The sequence below is a fragment of the Camelus ferus genome, chromosome 6 (assembly GCF_009834535.1).
Source record: "Camelus ferus isolate YT-003-E chromosome 6, BCGSAC_Cfer_1.0, whole genome shotgun sequence".
Lineage (NCBI taxonomy): Eukaryota > Metazoa > Chordata > Mammalia > Artiodactyla > Camelidae > Camelus > Camelus ferus.
Window position 1 is genome coordinate 32,941,933 of NC_045701.1, and position 19,347 is coordinate 32,961,279.

Sequence of the window (19,347 nt, forward strand, 5' to 3'; positions counted from 1 at the left end):
TCTACGTCCTACCCAGAATCTGGGAAAAACAGGCCTAGGCAGGAGAGTTTCCCTCGGGTCTCATGCTCTAGGAGCAGGGGCGTGTGGGAGTGTCCCTATCCCGTTACCCTGTGTGCATTATATTGTCAGGGTGCTTTGAATTAGTGAAAAGCAGCTTTTGTTCTTGAGCTTTCTTTCACTGAGTTTATTGGTGGTGAGAAACCTAACTATTACTGATCTCTTTGAAGGCAAAAGACCAACTAGGTCTTGGTGTGTGTGTCTCAGTGCTCAGTTGTGGTTTTGAAGCTCCAAATTAATGATCTGTTGAGCAGTGGAGATAAGCTCCTGGGGATTCCTGGATCTAGCAGACCACCTGCTCTTCTCTTCGTGTGCACTGCAGACAGTCCCAGCCCACAAGCCAATGTGCCTTTTTAGATTAAGGACCAGTCAGTACCTAGAATAAAGGAACAGGAGTGGAAAATCAACCCCCCCCCCCACTCCTAGTTGGAAAGATTTAATTAGAGACTTTGACTTACTCTTCCTTTTCATTTGTTCAAAAGTAATAAGCACCTCTTACCGGAGAAAGAATATGAACGTGGAAACAAAATTTATTCAATCAAGAAATATTTATCGTGCATTTTCTATGTCTGTTAGGCACGGAAAGGAAAGGCCTCATAAAACAGGTCAGAAGGTCAGAGGAGACTGGCAGACAGTGGGCTGCTCTGGACCTGTGTTTGTTAATTGTAGTAGGTGTGGTTCACGTCAGGGACTGAGTTCCCCCAGGGAATGTTCTCTTGCATTTGTGCAGTGTCAAGGAGTTGAGACAGGTGATTGGGTGGGGAGAGGAGGCAGTTACGCTGTCCCAGTCTTCCAGAAGAATGTCCTGTTGAATACTTGATGCAATAGTCAGAAGTACCTAAAATCAGATGATGTGTGAAATGAAAGTCACAATTGTATTCATTCAAGTGACAGCATAAATAAATCAAGTCTTCATGAAGATAGAAAATAAATACAAAGAAGATTATGAGTGCCATTTTATACTTTAAAGTTCAAGTGTAACTCTTCTTTGACTATTTTATGTTCCTTTACAATCCACTTGATTGATGGGTACAGACACACATTCTCAGTTTCCCTCATGCTCTAAGACATTAGCACGTATCTCCCCACCATCCCAGCAATACCATCCATTCTCCTTAATTCCATCGATCTTTGCTTCTATTGGTACTCAACCAAACGGTAGGTGTTATAAATTTGTTGAGTACACCTCTTTCATATCAAAGCTTTTAAAACACCATGCTCTCTCTCCAAAGAGAGGGGTGCTTGTGAGTAGGGGCAGCATGAGATTAAGCAAAGTGAATGGAGTATGATCTTTGTGAAGCTAGAGACAGTATCTGTCAGCACTGTATCTCCAGGATGGTAATTTCCAGTGTTTGGAAAAAAGTGGCTGCTCAGTAAATATTTGTTAACAAAAGGAATAAAAGAGTGAATGAGTGAGTAAGGAAAGGAGGAGAGCTGTAAGAAAGTCTGCTGCAGAGAAATTTAAGGGAGTCCCAGCCAGGAGAAACTTCTCCCCCTCAATGGGATCTTTAGGGGTAAATAACTTTCTTAGGACATTTGAAAGACTATGAATCTGTTGCCTGCTAAAGACAAACGAAGTTTTTCCAGGTTTCTGGTACCTTAGAATAGTTGGGCATAATCTCAGACCCTAAAACCATGATCATTAAGAAAGAAGGAGGGTAGTTAAAGGTGTCAAGAAGTCAAAAAAAGTGTGCAGAGGGCTATCAGGGCATTCTCCTTCTGCGAAGGCGTCAGCGTCGTCAGTGGTCTTGGCAGCAGCAGCAGCAGCACCACCAGGCAAAATGTATGAAAAGTTCACACACCGAAATGTCCTGCTGAGGACTGCAGAAAAGAAGAGTGACTGACAGTACAGTCTCAAATTCTGGAAGTTTGGAGAGCCCTTCTGTGACTGCACTTGATACGGACCACAAAGTCACAATTAATAGCTTTGTCTGCACTTCCCCCCTTCCCCAAGAGAGATGGCCAGCCCTCCCCCTTTCCAAGATCCTAATTAAATCATAAGTTGATTATGGGCAAAATTAGTAATTAAATAAAGAGAATTTACATAAATAAAAACAATAAAAATACACAAAGATAAAGACAGATGAACATATACATACAGTTCTGTATCCAGATGAACTGAAGTGTTTTTCAGCAGCAGAGGCAGAAGAAGGTGGTGATTTAGGGAGAGAGGGTTGGGGAGGAAGGAAGGGGGTCTCAGAGTAGAAGTTAGGAAACCCAGCACTGAATAAAACTTGCCCAGTCATAAAATTCCCTTAAGCTGGGCACTTTGAAATACCCCCATTAACCAAGATAAAGTGCCCACAGATGTTCAACCAGTCTAAGCAGTTGATTAGCAGAACATCTAAATGTAGCCATTATGAAGAGAGATACTTTCTCATTCAGAAGCAATAATGAGCTATTTCCCATTGATTCCATTGAGACAGAGGCTAGGGGACTTCAATAATTTTTTTTTCCTCTATGATATTATTGCAAACGTAAAGTTAAAAGTTAAATGTTAATGTTAAGCATTAAAGAGAAGCCGACCTCCACCTGCACACTCACGTCGTGGCTGAGGTAATTTTTGTGCTGATCTCCCATAAAGTCTCACTCCCATAAATTTCTCAGTCTACTGCAGTCTGATTTATGCTTCCCCAGACCCATCACTGAACGATTTTAAGATACACTAAACTATTTTAAGATCATGATAACCCTAAAATTTACCAAATACAAAACCCCCCGCATTTTTATGATCCTTTCTGCTCACTTAAATTCTTCCTTTCTTGACCTTCTCAAATCACTTCTCTTGCTACCTAAGATCGTTTCTTATGTCTCCTTTAAGAGGATCCTCTTTCTTTGCTGACCTTAAGTGTTGTTATTCTCTGGTGCCATCCTGGGCCACTTGTCTTCTCACCTTACTCGCTGTCCCAGATGGTGTCATCCACTCTCACTGAGTCAGACGATCTCTAGGTTAGGCTGCTTCCCCAGCTTCATCATCAGAAACCTAACTGCCCTGTGGGCACTTTCAGCTCAAACTCAGGGTGTCTAAAAATGTGCCTTCATCCTCTTTCCCGAGCTGGTTATCATTCCAAAATTCTCTTTATTTCTTTAAACCTACATCCATCCAAGCATCCAAACAAGAATTCTAGTAGATAATTTTATTTCTTTCTTCTCCCTCACTCCTAATAGCTTTTAATTCCCCCCCCTGTTTCTCTGATCTGTCTTTGAAGGGTCATCTCAAGTTCCAGAGCTCCCATGGGACTAAACCCCAGTTCTCCTCCCCCCATTTACCTGTAGGTTCTGTCTCTGAGCACTCTTCCCAGTAAGTCTCCTGGATGTAAATCTCCGTCTCAGAGTTGGTTTTCTGGCAATTCTACTTACGAAAATTGGTGCCCTGAGTGAACCAAGGAGACAGACTCTGTGAGATTTTGGAGATGAATTATTCACTGGCCGACTGGAAATGAAGGCCCCATCACTACTGCTAGGTAGAGTACTAACAGACTATGGCATGAAGTAGTGAGGTGATTGTTGAAATTCTCACCAGTAGTGAACTGGGTGATACAACAATGGGAGGGAATGCACTGGTATGTGCAGTATCTCAGGGTAGAGGGAGGAAGTAACTATAAGAAGCATGGAATCAGATGGCTGTTTCTGAGAACTCTCAGTGGGTTGGAGAAATGCAGGAAGTGTTGAGGGTAATTAATAACCAATTTAAGGCAAAGTATAAAGGCCAGAGGCCCCCTTGAAAATGGAGAGATGCTGGTCAAGGGGTATAAATTCCCAGTTATAGATAAGTTCTGAGGATCTGATGTACAGCACGGTGACTATAGTTAACATACCGTTACATATTGGAAAGTCGCTAAGAGAGTGGATCTTAAATGTTCTCACCAAACACACAAGAAGTGGTAATTAGGAGGTATTGACTAAACTTATTCTGGTAACATTTCACAATGTATATATGTATCAAGTCTTCACATTGTACACCTTAAACTTACATAATTTTGAATCAGTTATATCTCAATAAAAAATAAAGGCTTTAAAAAAAGAAATGGTTAATGAAACAAGATTGGTGGACAGCAGAAAAGGATATTGCTCAGTCTATACAGTCAAATCAACTGTGTATGATCAGGAGGCTGAAGGAATTTATTCCAATAAAAAGTTGAGGTCTCTTACCTTATTTTTATATCTGAGTCATTTTTAGATCCAGAACCCAATAAGTGAAGGACAGGCTGGGTTCCCTATGGATGTTTATTTGGGTAACCAGGAAAATGGGATACACAGTCATTTTGAGGAATGTTGTACACAGAGTTCAAGTTGACATTGATACTCAGAGATACAGTCTTACCCACTTTTAGAGTAGAGGTAGCCAGGAGCAGGTAATAAGTAGAATCTTAGTCTAGGTCCAGCTCATAGTGAGTCCACTGGGCTCATGGACCCCTCCAGTGGTCATTTCCCCACTCTCAAAAAACAATCATTGGTACACATGTGTTAATTAGAAGGAACATTGGTTCCTTGATGGAAATCTCCGTCTCAGAGTTGGTTTTCTGGCAATCCTACTTATGAAAATTGGTGCCCTGAGTGAGCCAGGCAAGATATAAAATTTAAAAAAATATTCTTTCCCAAGGTGAATGGCAGAGATTAATATACTCTTAAAGAGCGAAGGGGTCAGGGCCAGTGGTCCCCATTTTACTTCACCAATCTAGTTTTGACAAAAATCAGACAGATCTTAAAGGATGATAACTTAAATACTGCAAACTCAACCAAGTGGTAGCCCCAGTCACTGCTACCACGCTGAATGGTGGTATCTTTCCTATCTAAACAGTAGATGAACCCATCTTTACGTACATGTTACGTGGCCATCAGTTGGCCAACATGTTCTTTTCCATCCTCATTGAGAATGAGAACCATACACTATTTACATGAACTTGAGATAGACAAAAGTAAACCTTTATGGTCCCTTCAGGACCAGGATACTCACTCCCTTTGCTGCTAAGAGTATTGACTCCTGGGGGGAGGGTATAGCTCAAGCGGTAGAGTGCATGCTTAGCAAGCACGAGGTCCTGGGTTCAATCCCTGGTACCTCCTCTAAAAATAAATAAATAAAACCTAATTACCTCCTCCCTCAAAAAAAAAAAAATTTAAAAAGGGCTAAAAAAAAAAAAAGTGTTGACTCCTGATGGCTTATAGCTGATCTTTCCAAGGACTTGCCCTTTGCTGAAGGGGGCTGCCATGTAAAAGGTTATGCACTCTTCCTCAGGGTCAGCCCATATCCAGTGACTGGTCGATGCCATGGTTAAGGCCCATCTCATTTACCTTGATTCAGGACATCTCTGAAGGGTCATCCCTGTGGAACTGGCTGATCTCTCTGCCTCAACTGTATTACAGTTCAACTTCCCCCTTGACCCAGTCCTGCTTTGCTCACTCCCTTAGAGATACTGTTCTTGAGACTACTCCCCAGTGAACCATCTTGTCTCAAAATCTGATTTCCATGGAACCCTTTCCATGACAAACACTGAATCACTTACATAATACCCACCTACACGACTGCTTCTTTCTTCAGTGCTTTTCTCTGTGTATGAAACCTTTTCCCCCTTGTGGTGCATGCTGTGATCTATTGCCCAGGTCCCCTTCAGGAATGGAGGGCTTATTTCCCTGTCACCTGGAATTGCTGCTGGGAAACAGCCATTTTTTGAAGAAAATTCCTTCTAAGGGCAGCCTGCATCCAGTGACTGATCTACATGATGGTATAATGACCTGGCTTCCTCACTCCTACTTGGAAAAACTCTGAAGCAACCACCTCTGTTCTAGAGTTCTTAAGGGATTGGTTGAAGCCTTTGGTTTGTATCACTGCTCAACTCTTCCCTCTCCCCAGTCCTGTGCCCTTCCCCTCCCAAGAACGTTCTCTAATAAATGTCTCACATGCTAATACTTACCTTAGACTCTGCTTTCTGATGAACCCAACCTGCAGTGTCTCTCTTTTCGGACGGAATTCTCATTCATCCCTTAAGAACTCAGCTCAGAGGTACCCATATCTAGAACCTCCCCCCACCTATACCCATACCCAATCTCCCCTTCCAGACTGGGTTAGTTTTCCTTTGTTTCTGCTCCCATAGCATCCTGTATATGATTCCATCACCTCCATCACAGAAATTCTCTCTCTCTCTCTCTCAATATTTATCTACTTACGTGGTTTTCAAATGCACTGATCTGTGTTTTTTGTGTTGCCCAACTGATCATCCTAGAGGCAGAAGAAAGAGCGACTAAAGTATGCGTCAGAGATCTGAATTCTAGTCTTAGCTCTCCTGGTAAATTTTCTATCTGCATTTATGTCTCTGTCAATTTACATAACTATAAAATGGAACCAGGAATCTCCATTCTTCCTCCCCTACCTAATGAGTTTAAAATCTATCATTATAGTTGTGATTGGGGAAACTCCAGGCAGGACTCTCTCAGGGGTGGTTAAATATATTCTCCACTGAACAGTGTCCACCTGTCCAGCCTTCCACAGGGTCAACACAAAAGCTAGCTGTTTGCAGGCAGACAGGTACAGAGTAACATGCCAGGGATATGCTAATGTCAGCCTAGGCCAGGAAATTTCTGGAGCAACCCCAATTTAATTTTTCATCCAGATCATTAATTAAGGATTTTTAAATATAATTAACACTTAAGCTTTTGTAGCACTTTGCATATAAACATATTCCTAAACCACACACACAAAAAATCCTTTATTAGACCATGCTACCCAATTTAGCTTTGGAAAATTATTATTCTGTGTGCACACTAAATCAAAGTAGTAAATTGGCATTTTGACTTATATAACTGCCATTTATGTATTTGATTAGTGTGAATCCATTCCTCAGACACGAGTGTAATGAAATTTAGTTGCTAAATTTTTAAGACAGAGGCTCTGACTTGGAGTGCTCAGCAAAGTGAAATCACTTCCTCAAAGCCCAGGTTAAAATGATAGTAGTAGTGACAACTGATTCAGTTCCTAGTGTGGGTCAGGCTCCGTTTTGACCACTTTGCAGTTATTACTTTAGTCTCTTTAATGACCCTGCAAAATATCTTACCCATTTCATACAGATGGTGACGCTGGTGCTTACACTGGTTCCTGGTGAGCTGGAGTCAGCTTATGTAGGCTATGAGAGCCAATAGTACCGTTCTCTTCCCAAATTTGCTTTAGTCACAACCCACTGGTGGCTTAAAGTCAGCCACGATGGGAGCAGTGACACCACAAAAGTTGGCACGTTATAGATTAAGGCCTTATTTATTTACTTTGAGTCTGTCGTTAAACATTTACCAGCACACTACAGTTTGCAGTTAATAACAAGCTGAGCCAAGACTCAGACTCACATCTGTCAGTCTCTGAACTCTTCCTCTGTTTCCCTGTGTTAAGAGAAGCGATAGTCTGTTGTACTACACAGAACTTAGCGAAGGCCCTGAAGTTCTCTCTTCTTAAGACCCCTCCCCCCAACCTCCCAACTAAATTCTGCCAACTCAGAATAGGAAGGAAGGTTCAGCCAGGGGCTATCCAGAATTCCCTTTATTCTGTTTCAACTCTTGCCAAAAAGGAAAGTCCAATGGCAAAACTGTTACAGAAAAACCAAAGAGACAAAGACAGTTTGGATCCTGTTTGTTCAGTATCTGTGAATAAATGCATAGGAGGAACTGAATAAACCATTACTTCCCAAATGCTTTGAGGAGCCCCACTGGAGAGCTCTTTTACTTGGCAGTGAGGAGAAGGACCCCATGGAAGCCTTAATCAACATCATCTAATTAAGGAGATAGAGTTTAATCTCTGGGCCAAGTGTCCATCTGCTTCCTATTTCCAGTCATTTAGCACACATTAAAAGTGAACACAACATAAACTCAGAACAGCCTCAGTGATGCATTACATTTCCCAGGCAGGAGTAAGATGAGAAACTAACTTCAAAAAAAATAACAGAATGGGCCAAATGCCCTGCTGAAATCTGGCATGAACTAAGTCAGATATTAAGAAAATGACTTTTAACAAATAAGTTTGTTTCTAATGACACTGGACTCTCCACTGACTGAGATGATACATCAGTCTCAAGGCAATATTTAATAACCTTGTATATTCATTTTGTTTGTATTTTATAGTGTTTTGTATGTTAGTTCCATCTTTGGTTTTAAATTGTTAATTCTTTGAGGATAGAGACCATGTCTATTAAGTCTTTATAATAATATGCTGAGTATGTTGTGCACAATAAGTATGTCCTTAGAATGAGTTTCTTGTATGGGTAATTGCCTCAGACTTGCAGAGCGACACCCTTCAGGGCCATCTCTCCATCTTTGCATGATGACAAATTTCCCATAGCACTTATGTTTTGCTCCTCCTTGCTTTGCTTCAAAGTAAGGTGGTTGGGATGGTTAGTGTGGAGCTGGCATGAGCACAAGGCACAAGGCGACATTCTGCTCACACCCAGTACAGAAACTACCATCTGTGACTGCTGCAGAGTCCCCTGCCTTCTCAGTCAGCACAGGATGTGTGCTTTGCCTGCCCAGGAACAGCCCAGGCCGAAAGGCGAGTCTTAAAAGGCAGCAGAAGAAGGCTCTTTTTCCAACAAACCTAGGAAAGTGTGGTCCAGGGGAAGCATTTGCCCTTTGAGGACTAGCAGTGAACAGTTGAACGACATTAAGAACAAGATGACCAGGATTTAGAAGGAGCTTTAGTCGTAACGTGGAATGGAAAACAACTTTATTCTCCATTTCTCTAGTGCACGCCTGTTCTCTGATACAGTATCCCCTCACCCTTTGGATAAAATCTAGAGCAGATTCTCTGGTTTCCTGGTCATTCTCAGGTAAGGAAAAGTCTGTGGCCACTACATATTACAACATAGCACCATCTCAGTAACTGAAATTTCCAGCCTTGTGTAAGAGTCAAAACTCCAATCTTCATTTAAAAATAATGTCTAAAACTCTTCCCTCCCCTAGTTTGGCATTGCTATGATAGAATGCCTTCAATGGAAATCAGCGTGAGATGGGAGAGGCTGGGTGGTTTGTTTCTTTCTTTCTTTCTCTTCCCCCGTATATATATAGAGAGAATTAAAAAAATTTTTTTCCTTAAAAAAATCTTTGGGGGTGATTTGTTTATTTCATGGAGGTAGTAGGGATTGAACCCAGAACCTCATGCATGCTAAGCACTGCTCTCTGCCACTCAGCTGTATCTCCCCCTAGTTTCTTCTTTCTTGTTTCTGCCATCTCCCCACTCCACTCCCAACTTTCTAGTTGGGAATTTGTTGCCCTCCAGTGCTGGAGTGGTGGGAAGGAGGGACCAGAGGTTAGGAAGGCCTCACCTGACTGGTGCAGTCCTGATCTGGCACTGTTATCTTTGTGTCTGGCAGATGTTCAGGGCTCTTTTGCCTTATTCAGTAAGCAAGAAACTTCAGTAAGTACAATGTTTATTTCTGATCTCAGGATTTTGAGGGGGAGACACTGTCATATTTATCATAGTTTGGTAAAAAAAATTTTTTTTTTTACTGTGAATGACTACTGAATTTTATAAGTTGTTCTATATTCATTGTGATGATCAAGTGATCCTTTTTCTTTATTCTGTAACTGTGTGAATCACATTGATTTTTTTTTAAATGGTAACATTTGCACCCTTGGATTAAACTCCAGTCAGGATGTTATTATCCTTTCCTAAATCATTGGATTCAGCTTGCTAATATTGTGTTTAAGATTTTGCATCTATACTTTCGAGGAAGATTGACATTTTTTCTTTCAAGCAATGTCTCTGTCAGGTTTTGTTATCATGGTTATGTCTTCATAAAATGACTTGAGAAATACATACTCTGTCTATTATCTGGAAGAGTTTATGTAGGATTGTTGTTATTTCTTCCTTAAATGTTTGGTAGACGTCACCAGTGAAACGTTAATCCTGGAGATTTCTTTGTAGGTTGAATCTGTTCCTTTTGGATTGCTTTGGGGGTTCTTTGGAGATTCTCTCATCACTAGGGACTACTCACCTATGAACCTCTGCTTTAGGGGACGCACTTCCCAGCTGGCTGCCTAAGACCCCTGTATTAGTCTACTCTTGTTGCCGTAGCAAAATAACACAGACTGGGTGGCATATCACAGACATTTGTTTTGTCACAGTTCCGGAGGCTGGAAGTCCAAGATAAAGTGCCAGCAGTGCTGGTTTCTGGTGGGGCTCTTTTCCTTGATTGTAGATGACCACCTTCTCACTGTGTCTTCAAGTGGCCACATGAGGGAAGAGAAAGAGAGCTCCTCTTCCTATAAGGACACCAGTCCTGTCAGATTGGGGCCTCACACTTAAGGCCTCATTTAACCTTAATTACCCTCTTCAAGGCTCTATCTCTATATATAGTTACATTGAGCTTCAACGTATGAATTTTAGGGGCCAGAATTCAGTCCATAACAACCCCAATTCTCTGTGACCACCTCCACACAGACTCTCCCCTGTTCTGTTCCCACTAATCCTCCAGGTGGCCTTATTGCCAAAGTCCCTCTGAGATGGTTCTGCTCTCTCTCTCTGTCTCTCTCCTTTTACCTCTGGTGCACAGAAAATGTCTTCATGTTAAATCCTTCAGAAGAGGGAATGAAAATTACTCCCAACCAGGGACTTTCACGCTGTTGCCTCATGGTGCTTCTGCAAACCTCTCGCACATTCAGATTCTTACCCATGAGTCAGACATAAGAGGACTGCTCTCTAGGGGGGCTCACCTGAAGCCCTCTGCAGGGCCTCCTTAACATCTTTATTCCTAGGCTTGACAGACGGCATCAGCCTCCCTCATGGAGGGGCTTTAACCTCTTTAGAGGCTTATAACCACTTACCTCCAAATGAAAACCCTCTCTCCAGTTCCCATCTTTCCTTTTGGTCTCTTCAGCGTCTCTGGAGGTTGGAGATGAGGAATGGTCACAGAAACTGGCTTTCACATACCCCCATTTCCAGTTCCAGCAGCATCGGTAGTCTTGAGGTCTCTGCTGACATCGAGACTGTGTCCCATTTTAACCTGCTTCTGCGTTAGCTAGCATGCTGTGCAAGTCTCTATGTCAACAAATTGTATAGACGAGGACACAGGTTGACAGACATTTTACAGAGACAGTTTCTGAGTAATGCACATCAACAATTTAAAACTGATACTCTACAAAATTTAAAAGTCTGTCATCATCCTTCTTATGATTTCCTGAGCTTATCTGAGAACTGCCAACACTTGAGTAGACAGTTTTGCATCTCATGGTGCCAGACTTGCACTGGGCCTTATTTAACTCTCCCTTTAAAAGTGAGGACCTAGGAGGCCACATTCCTGCCATGGCCTCTCTTGTTCGGATCCCAGGTCCACTGCTCCAGTATTAGACAGAGACTTCTGTTTTTTGTTTTTTTGTTTTTGTTTTAACCAGGCGCTTTACTTATGGCTGCTTGAGAGATTATGGCCACTGTGCAGAGGAAATAGATGAACGCTGCAAGAAGTGAATGTCTTCAGAGCCTTAAAAAATCATGCAGCAGAAATGAGACTCTAACCTGAGTTTGGAGAGGTGAAGAAAGGCATCTCAGTGCCTTGGATAGAGAGGGAGCAGAGGGCAGGACCTCCATGGCTGGGCGCAGAAAGCACAGAAGGAGATATCCAGCAGAGGGAAGTGTCAGGGCAGAAGAATAGGTGGGGTAGAAATTTAGAATTATCCATCTGCTTCTGAACCTTGATCTACCTAGTTTTGAGGCTGCTTTGCAAATATATGTCAGAAGACTATTCTGGACACCCTTGGGTCTAGAACTCTGGAATTCCTTGTTATGTTAGGATGGTTTGGTATTGAGGGAATTGTTGATACTGACCAGAATTTTCCTGTGAACTCCAGTTTAGTGACAGAATGACCTATGGCTGAGTCCACTGCCATGAGTTCACATGGAAAAGAAGAAGCAGTGGATGTAGGGTATGCACCGAACATAATTTTGAAAATCTCAAAATATTGGGAGGGTTGCATTGTCAGGAACTAGCTTGTCTTTACCTTAAAATGTTCTCAAGTTCCCCCACATACTTCTTCCTTGTTCAGAGTTTGTGTGGTGCACCCCCGTGACCACTATGGTGAGATACTATGTTGGCTCCAAAGAGATGGTTTTGCTTATGGAAAGGACACAACCCACTATCACAGGGACAGTTGAAATAATCATATATATGACAGGAGATGATCACAGCATACTTTTGCAAACATGAATTTTGCATTATTTTTAAACTGATTTGTGCTTCTAGCTGTAGCTTAAAAGAAAGAATGCTAACATGGATAGCTACTCAGGTGATGGTGGGGGTGGTTATTAGGCTCCTGCACCGGTGGAAGCAAGCGAGGACTTCTGGCTTTGGAGGGGACTGAATGAAAGAGAAAGGGTAAGAGGTCAGGAAGGAGGTTAAGGAAGACAGTGAGGGAGGACAGTTTCCTCACACCCACTGTTGCCTACATTGCTTTCAATTTTCAACCCAGTCAGAGAAGTTGCCCTGAAATGAAGAGAGACTGGCAGGCAGTTTTGGTGCTTTCTTCATGTGCTAGGGCCACTGGAACAAAAGCACCACAGACTGGGTGGCCTAAACGACAGGACTTCACTGTCCCACCGTTCTGGAGACCGGAAGTCTAGGTGTCTAGCTGGTTCGTTCCTTCTGAGGGCCGAGAGGGAAGGATCTGTTCCAGGTCTTTCTCCTTGGCTCGTAGATGGCCATCTCCTCCTTGTGTCTCTTCATATCAGTTTCCCTCTGTGTATGTCTCTGTCCAAATAACCACTTTTTGTAAAGACACAGACATACTGGATTAAGGTGTACTCGAATGGCCTTGTTTTAACTAGATTGCCTCTGTAAAGACCCTGTCTCTAAATTAGGTCATATTCTATGATACTAAGGGTTAAGACTTCAGAATATGAATTTTGGTTGGGGTGAGTCACCAATGAACCCGTAATAGGTACCATCAGTGAAGGATGTGAATTCATCCTTGAGGCTCCAGCCTCGGATCACATACCTGTTCACAGAGGAAGGGGCAGTGGAAAAATTTGAGTCAGGCCACTTGACTCTACTCCGCAGTTGGCCCCCTACTATCCATATGGCCCTGGGCGAGTCCCTTCTCTTCTCTCAGCCTTCACTCTGTCATATAGGAAATGAAGGAACTGGAATAAAACCCCTGACGTTCTAACCTTCTTGGCTCTAAAGAAAACTGCAAGACGAGCCAGGAAGTTTGGCAGCTGCGGCTCCCAGGGGATCTGAGACACAGTTTTATTGGAAGCACAGAACCACTGCTCTCGTTCAGGAAGAGGCTTAGAGCCAATTAACACCAGGCTCAGGGTGAGTGTTTTTTGAGTCCTAAGCAGATTTTTGGGTGGTCCAGCTCTCTCGGAATACAAACTATATATTTTCCTTGGCTGACTTTCTTCCTCTTGTAAGCCAATGAGAGGATTAATGCTGAGAGGCTTTACTTCTGATCTTTCGGAAGGCAAGGGAAAGTTAAACAAGGGAACTGGATCCATATAGCATTGTTTCTGCTCACAAGGACTTAGAATCACAAGGCATTAAAGCTGGAGCCCTCAATGCCAACTGGACCAAGTTCCTTGATTTATAGCTTCAGAGTACCAGGATCTAGAGAAGTTCCTCAGTGTTGTTCACACCGCTGGTTAGAGGGAGGACCAGGATTAGAATCCAGCAGCTTGCCGCGTGATGCTGTGCTTTTCCCGTAGACAGGAGAGCACGTTCTTGTGTCTATGGGAATTAGGATTCGAAAAGTCGTTTCTGCTTTTTGGGTAAACAACTTTGGGAATGTCTGCCGTGCTCAAGAACCAACCCTTCTCCCACTTCTCCAGAGAGCAGCAGCTTGGTGGTAGGGTGGGAGGTGGGGCAACCATGTTAACCAACCTGACCATCTCCCCTGGAGATTGAAAATTGGATTTAGCAGTTCCAGTCCAGCCTGGGCTCCCTTTCAACCCGAGAGTTGTACTGTGGCCATCATCCGTCAGCTGGGTGGGCTGACTGGCACACAGGAGTGGTCACTGGGGGAAGAAAAGATGAGAGATGGAGGGACCACACTCTGGCCCCAGGGACGTTCGTATCCCAGTCCAGCCCTCTCCGAGGCTCTGTTGCTTCTCTCTAGGGTCTGTGAAACACCTGCGTCTCAATATGAAGCCCCCTCCCCTTTTCCCCCACTTCAAACTGGTTTGAATTAAACTAGTGCTGTCACTTGCCACGAACAGTTTTAACTAACATGGTACCTTCTTAGGAGAAGAGTCACCTTTAGGAGCTGAGCACACACTTTATTTCTCTTTACTTTAATTTACATGCAATCACAGAGGACCAGTGTTCTCTTCAGCTCCTTCCAGAAGCCAACATGATAGTCGTCTCGCTCTCTCTTCCATCCATTCAGTTGCTACATCTGGACAGTTTTTCTTTCATAAGGACTCAAATCCATCACTTTTATCCATACCTAATGCCACTAAATTTAGGACCTTATGTATTCATGCTGGTCATTTGCAGTGATCTCCCAACTGGTTAATGCAACATTCATCTCTCATTTTCAGTTTATTGTCCCTTCAGGTGTAGTTTCTGAAGCTCTTTTATTGTGATTCTAAGTGTTAAAGTGGCAGGGCTTAAGCCACTGAACAGGAGAGTGCTGAGAAGGGCTGAAAGAGTATATTACTTTGCTGTTGCTACATAACAAATTACCATACATTCAGCAGCTTAAAATGACATACATTTATAGTCGCACGGTTCTGTAGGTCAGACATCCAGCCAACTTGTCACGTTCTATGCTCAGGGTCTCCAAAGGCCAGAATCAAGGGGTTGGCTAGACTAGTCTCTTACCTGGAGGCTCTGGGCAAGAGTCTTCCAAGCCATTCATGATGTTGGCAGAATTCAGTGCCTTTGCAGTTTTAGGCCTGAGGTCTCCATTTCTTTGCTGGCTATCAGCTGGGGGTCACTGCTCTAAGAGGCCACCCACATTCCTTCTCACATGGCATCTCCATCTTCATAGCCCATCAGGCATCGAGTCCTTCTCCTACTTCCTTCCACCTCTGACTTGCCCTCGACACCGTTTGGAAGAAACTCCACTTTTAAAGTGCTCGTGTGACTAGGTTAGGCCCATTATTTCTAATTAGTACCCTTAATCACACTGGCGGTTCCTTTTGCCATACGACACAGCATAATGATTGGAATGATGTCTCATCAGGTTCATGGGTACCACTCACCCTCTTGATGGAGAGATTATATAAGGCCAGGGGTCACTGGGGTCATTTGTAGGATTCTGTCTACCAAAGACAGGGTCATGGGTGGGGTTGCTCACCTAAGCGGTTTCGAAGAGGTCAGAGATGTGAATTCAGACATGTGCGGTGCCATGGACTGAAACATGGTCAGTGACTTGAGTCCGAGGGAGGTCAAGGCAGCAGCGGGGCCAGAACTGGAGACAACAGCTACGCTTTTTTCCACTGCGTGTTCATGAGTGGCAGAGGCAGTAAGGAAGGAGAGTAGTGGGAGGAAGACGTGCCCCAAGGGGAAGGTGGTGGAGAGTTATTTGTTATATAAGCCTTGTGAACAAATGGCCCAATGGCCTAGAAAGAGTATTTCTTTTTTAGGGGGCAGCCAGAGCTCCAATAGTCACCCTCCTGAATAAATTTTTCCAAAGTTTTCCCACATTCCACAGTCGGGTGTTCAAAGCCTTCCCTTTATAGTGTCCAAGTTACATTTTGACTTTATTTCCCACAAATCCTTCTAATGCATCTTCTGCTGAGGTCTGGTACATGGTGAATTTGGTAATGTAGGGAAGGGACTGATGCCAGCCAGTTGTTTCTCAAGAAGAATCATAGTGGTGCTGTTTGTTTGCTGAATTTACAGAGATCTCAGGTCTGTCACCAGTTTTCAGACTCACATACTTGATTTTGTCAGTAAAGGCACCATAGCAGTCACGCCTGGGGTGGTGCTCAGGCTGACACTGATAATCTGTGCCGTCTGTGTCTCCCTTGCTGCACGTACTGATCATTGCCTCTCCTCCACTGGCTAATCTGTTACGTCTGAAGTTCCAGCCTCTCAGCTTTGCTCAGGAGTACTCCTTCCTGAGCCCTTGCCAAATGCTCCCCTTTTCCAACAATGGAAGCAGAACTAGCTGCCAATTTGGGGGCCAGTGTAAAAATGAAAATGCAGAGTTCTTGTTCATCATGATTAAGAATTTCAAAGTGGTGACTGCAGGGTATTAGAGGGAGCTCAGGTCCTGTGTCACTGTGCAGGTCAAAGCTCAGTGAACCGCCCTCACTTATGGGGCTTCCGTGCTCCTCTCCACCCTCATTCCTGTTCCCATCCACTTAGTAGGTTCTTAGACATTGTGTTTGAATGACAGCCGAGGATCTCAGATGTGCTGGAATGTTATAGAGCTCTTGAAAGTTCCCTAAATCCATAAAAAGTGTATTGAGTTAAGTCTTAGGCTTAATGCATGCTATAAAAATAATAACAGATGTGTCTGATACTTTAAGAAGAAAATGGCAACCCAGTCTTTGAAATGCAGGATACTGATGGGCCGGACCACGGGAGCAGCATATAGCAGGGAGGGTGAGGGACCTGTTTCTGGAGCTGCAGGACCTCCTTGGGAAGGAGGATAGAGAGGAAGAAATAACCCCCACCTAGCAAATGTCAGGGCCGTTAGGCTTTGGAGACGTGCTTTTCTCAGGATACCAAAGGTATTCTCAGAAGCACCTCAGAGCAGCGTTGGCACGGCGGGGCTGGGTGGAGGAGCCGGACAGGCGTGGGGCAGAAGTACTGTCTTTAACACAATTATCTAATGAGCTCGGATAATTAGCAAGGCTGCATTCTGCCTTCCGTCCCGGGCCTGACAGGACAGTGAGGATTATGAAATGGCTGCTGGCAGATGAATGGGGATTGCCTCCACCATCTGTCTTCCAAATGATCCTGTAGGTACAGCTATTATTTCAGTCAGATGCTGGCAGGCGGGCAATTGCTCACAGCCTCTGTGAAGAATAGCGGCTGTCAAGGGTTTGGTAGGTGTTACGACTTCCCACAGACCCGTCTGCAGCCCGTGTGAGACATTAAAGCGTGGAGGGGACACAGGACCTGTGACTGACCAGGAACTTTTAGAGTCTTTTCCCCTCTCCTCGGCCTCTACCCTCCTCCTGTGTTTCCTTCCTCCCCACCCCTCCCCACTCCCCTCACCCCTCCCTTCCTCTTTTCACCCCTTTCTCCTCCTCTCTCCTTTTCTCTCTTCCTCTTATAAAACTACATAAATATCTTGAGAAAGAAGTCACTGCTGCCTCCAGGAGGCAGTGGTAATTGTGGCTAATAAGTTGGCTGGAAGATAAGAAAAAAACAGAAGAAACGGAGTCTCATCAAAATCCCCCAAAGGCAGGCGTGAACCTGAGCACACTAAATAGCTTCCTGTAGTTTGATAATTGTGTTGTTTATCAGTATTTTAATTTTTATCCCTTTATGGACCAAATTGAGTGACATGATTCACCCCACGCCTTGTTTGATGTGATAGGTAGATTCATAGCCCCACACATAGCTCTCACCTCCACAATCCAACTCCCGGCACAGACTGGGAGTTCAGTAGGGCACCACTGCCCATCCTCCCATCTGGAACAGGAAATTTCTTTGAAAGGAAAGCACCTTGAGAATCAAGTTCAAGGGTAGAATTAAATGATTGCTCTTTAAGTCTGGTGAATATGGTAAGAAACTTAGAACTCGCTGTCTTTTCCCTTCAGTGTTGCTTGTAGTCTTATAATCTCCCTCTCCAACTCTTCCTCCTCTTCCTCTCCCCAACTCTCCACCCACTATCACCATCCTGCTCACAGTAATGCTTGAAAACAAAATGACACAAAACAAAAATCCTTCTCCTTGGCTGCTTCAGCTGCAGGAGGTATCACACATTAAAATCACTGTATCTCATTAGACAATGTAAATGAAGTTTCCTCACTTCACCTTTGCCAGGAAGAGGATCTGAGTGCTGTATGTCAAGTACTATTGAAATGTCTGTTTTACTCACAGTCAATCGGAAGTATTCTCTACTAAGATTTTGCTGGCAGCGTAGTAACTTGAGGATCACTTTTAATTTCTGCGTTGAGATTCAAGTTCAAAGCTATTCCTAACAGGGCATGGAGTGTCCAGTGGCTTTATGTCCAGGGCCCTATCGTTAGAGTGCCCATGTGGTTTATCATGATGCTGGACAATTTTGAGAATGGAAGGAGTCCCTACTCATGAGTACCCCAGGACGACAGTTATAAGTCCGAACTGTCCTAGACAAACCTGGGGGCACAACCCTCTGCCTATCATGGAAAGGCTGAATAGGAGAAGCATTTCATTGCAAGCAAGGATGAACATCTCTGAATGCCTGAAGCCCTAGCTGAACTTGTTACCCATTTGGCAATTAGTATATACTGCTTTAAAATTTCATTTCTCTTTATATGGATCTGTGCTTGAGGTTTGGGTCTGAATTCATATTTCCACCCTCCAGGAGAGACCCAGAAGCCTCAATAAATGCTTGTTGATCATGACCAAGTTTGGCAGGAGTGGAGCTGTTGGCTTTCTCTGGTATCAGAGGGACTCTCTAGCCCCCTCCCCCCTCCTAAGAACTCACCTCATCTTGGGGGTTAAGGAATATATTAGTTTTATATTGATTCTGTAACAAATTACCACAAACTTAGTGGCTTAAACCAACATGAATTTATTATTTTACAGTTCTGGAGGTCAAGAGTCCTCAAATAAAGGTGTCGGCAAGGCTGTGTTCCTTCTGGGAGCCCAGGGCAGAATCTGTTTCTTCCCTTTTCTAGCTTCTAGAGACCATCTGTGTTCCGTGGTTTTTGTCCCTTTCTTCATCTTCAAAGTCAGTAGTTTAGTATCTTCCAGTCTCTCTCTCTCTGCCTTCTCATCACACTGCTTTTTTCCTGGCCCTAACCCACCTGTCTCTCTTATAAGGACCCTATGTCTGCATTGGGGTCACCTGGATAATCTGCCCATCTCAGGATCCTTAACTTAGTCATTTCTGCAAAGTCCCTTTTCCCGTGTAAGGTAACATACTCACAGATTCTAGGAATTGGGACATGGACACTTTTGGGAAGGCATTATTTGGCCTCCAAGGGTCCTCTCAAGCCAGACTTTTAGGTTGTTTGGTTAGGGGCTTTGTTACTGAAAGGTCATAGCCATCGTTAGTGTTCTCACAGGTTTTTTCCAGTCTGTCTTAATGAGGAAATCTATTCCTTATAAGGTGTCCAGGGGGAGTGAAGAACTCCAATATGTGCGTAGGCTTCAGAAGTGCCATCAAGGTGGTCAGAGAAGGGAAGGGAAATTCTTCTCCAGGTGGCTTCAACAT

General features: G+C 43.6%; 1 long non-coding RNA gene across 1 annotated transcript; it reads right to left on the reverse strand.

Annotated features, from left to right (window-relative positions):
• Positions 1-719: 719 nt before the first annotated feature.
• Positions 720-13,320, reverse strand: LOC116664481. The gene is made up of 3 exons (XR_004321007.1): positions 13,018-13,320; positions 3,328-3,430; positions 720-895 (listed from the first exon to the last, which is right to left on the reverse strand). It is a non-coding gene; the product is annotated as an uncharacterized LOC116664481 (long non-coding RNA).
• Between the last annotated feature and the right edge of the window lie 6,027 nt (positions 13,321-19,347).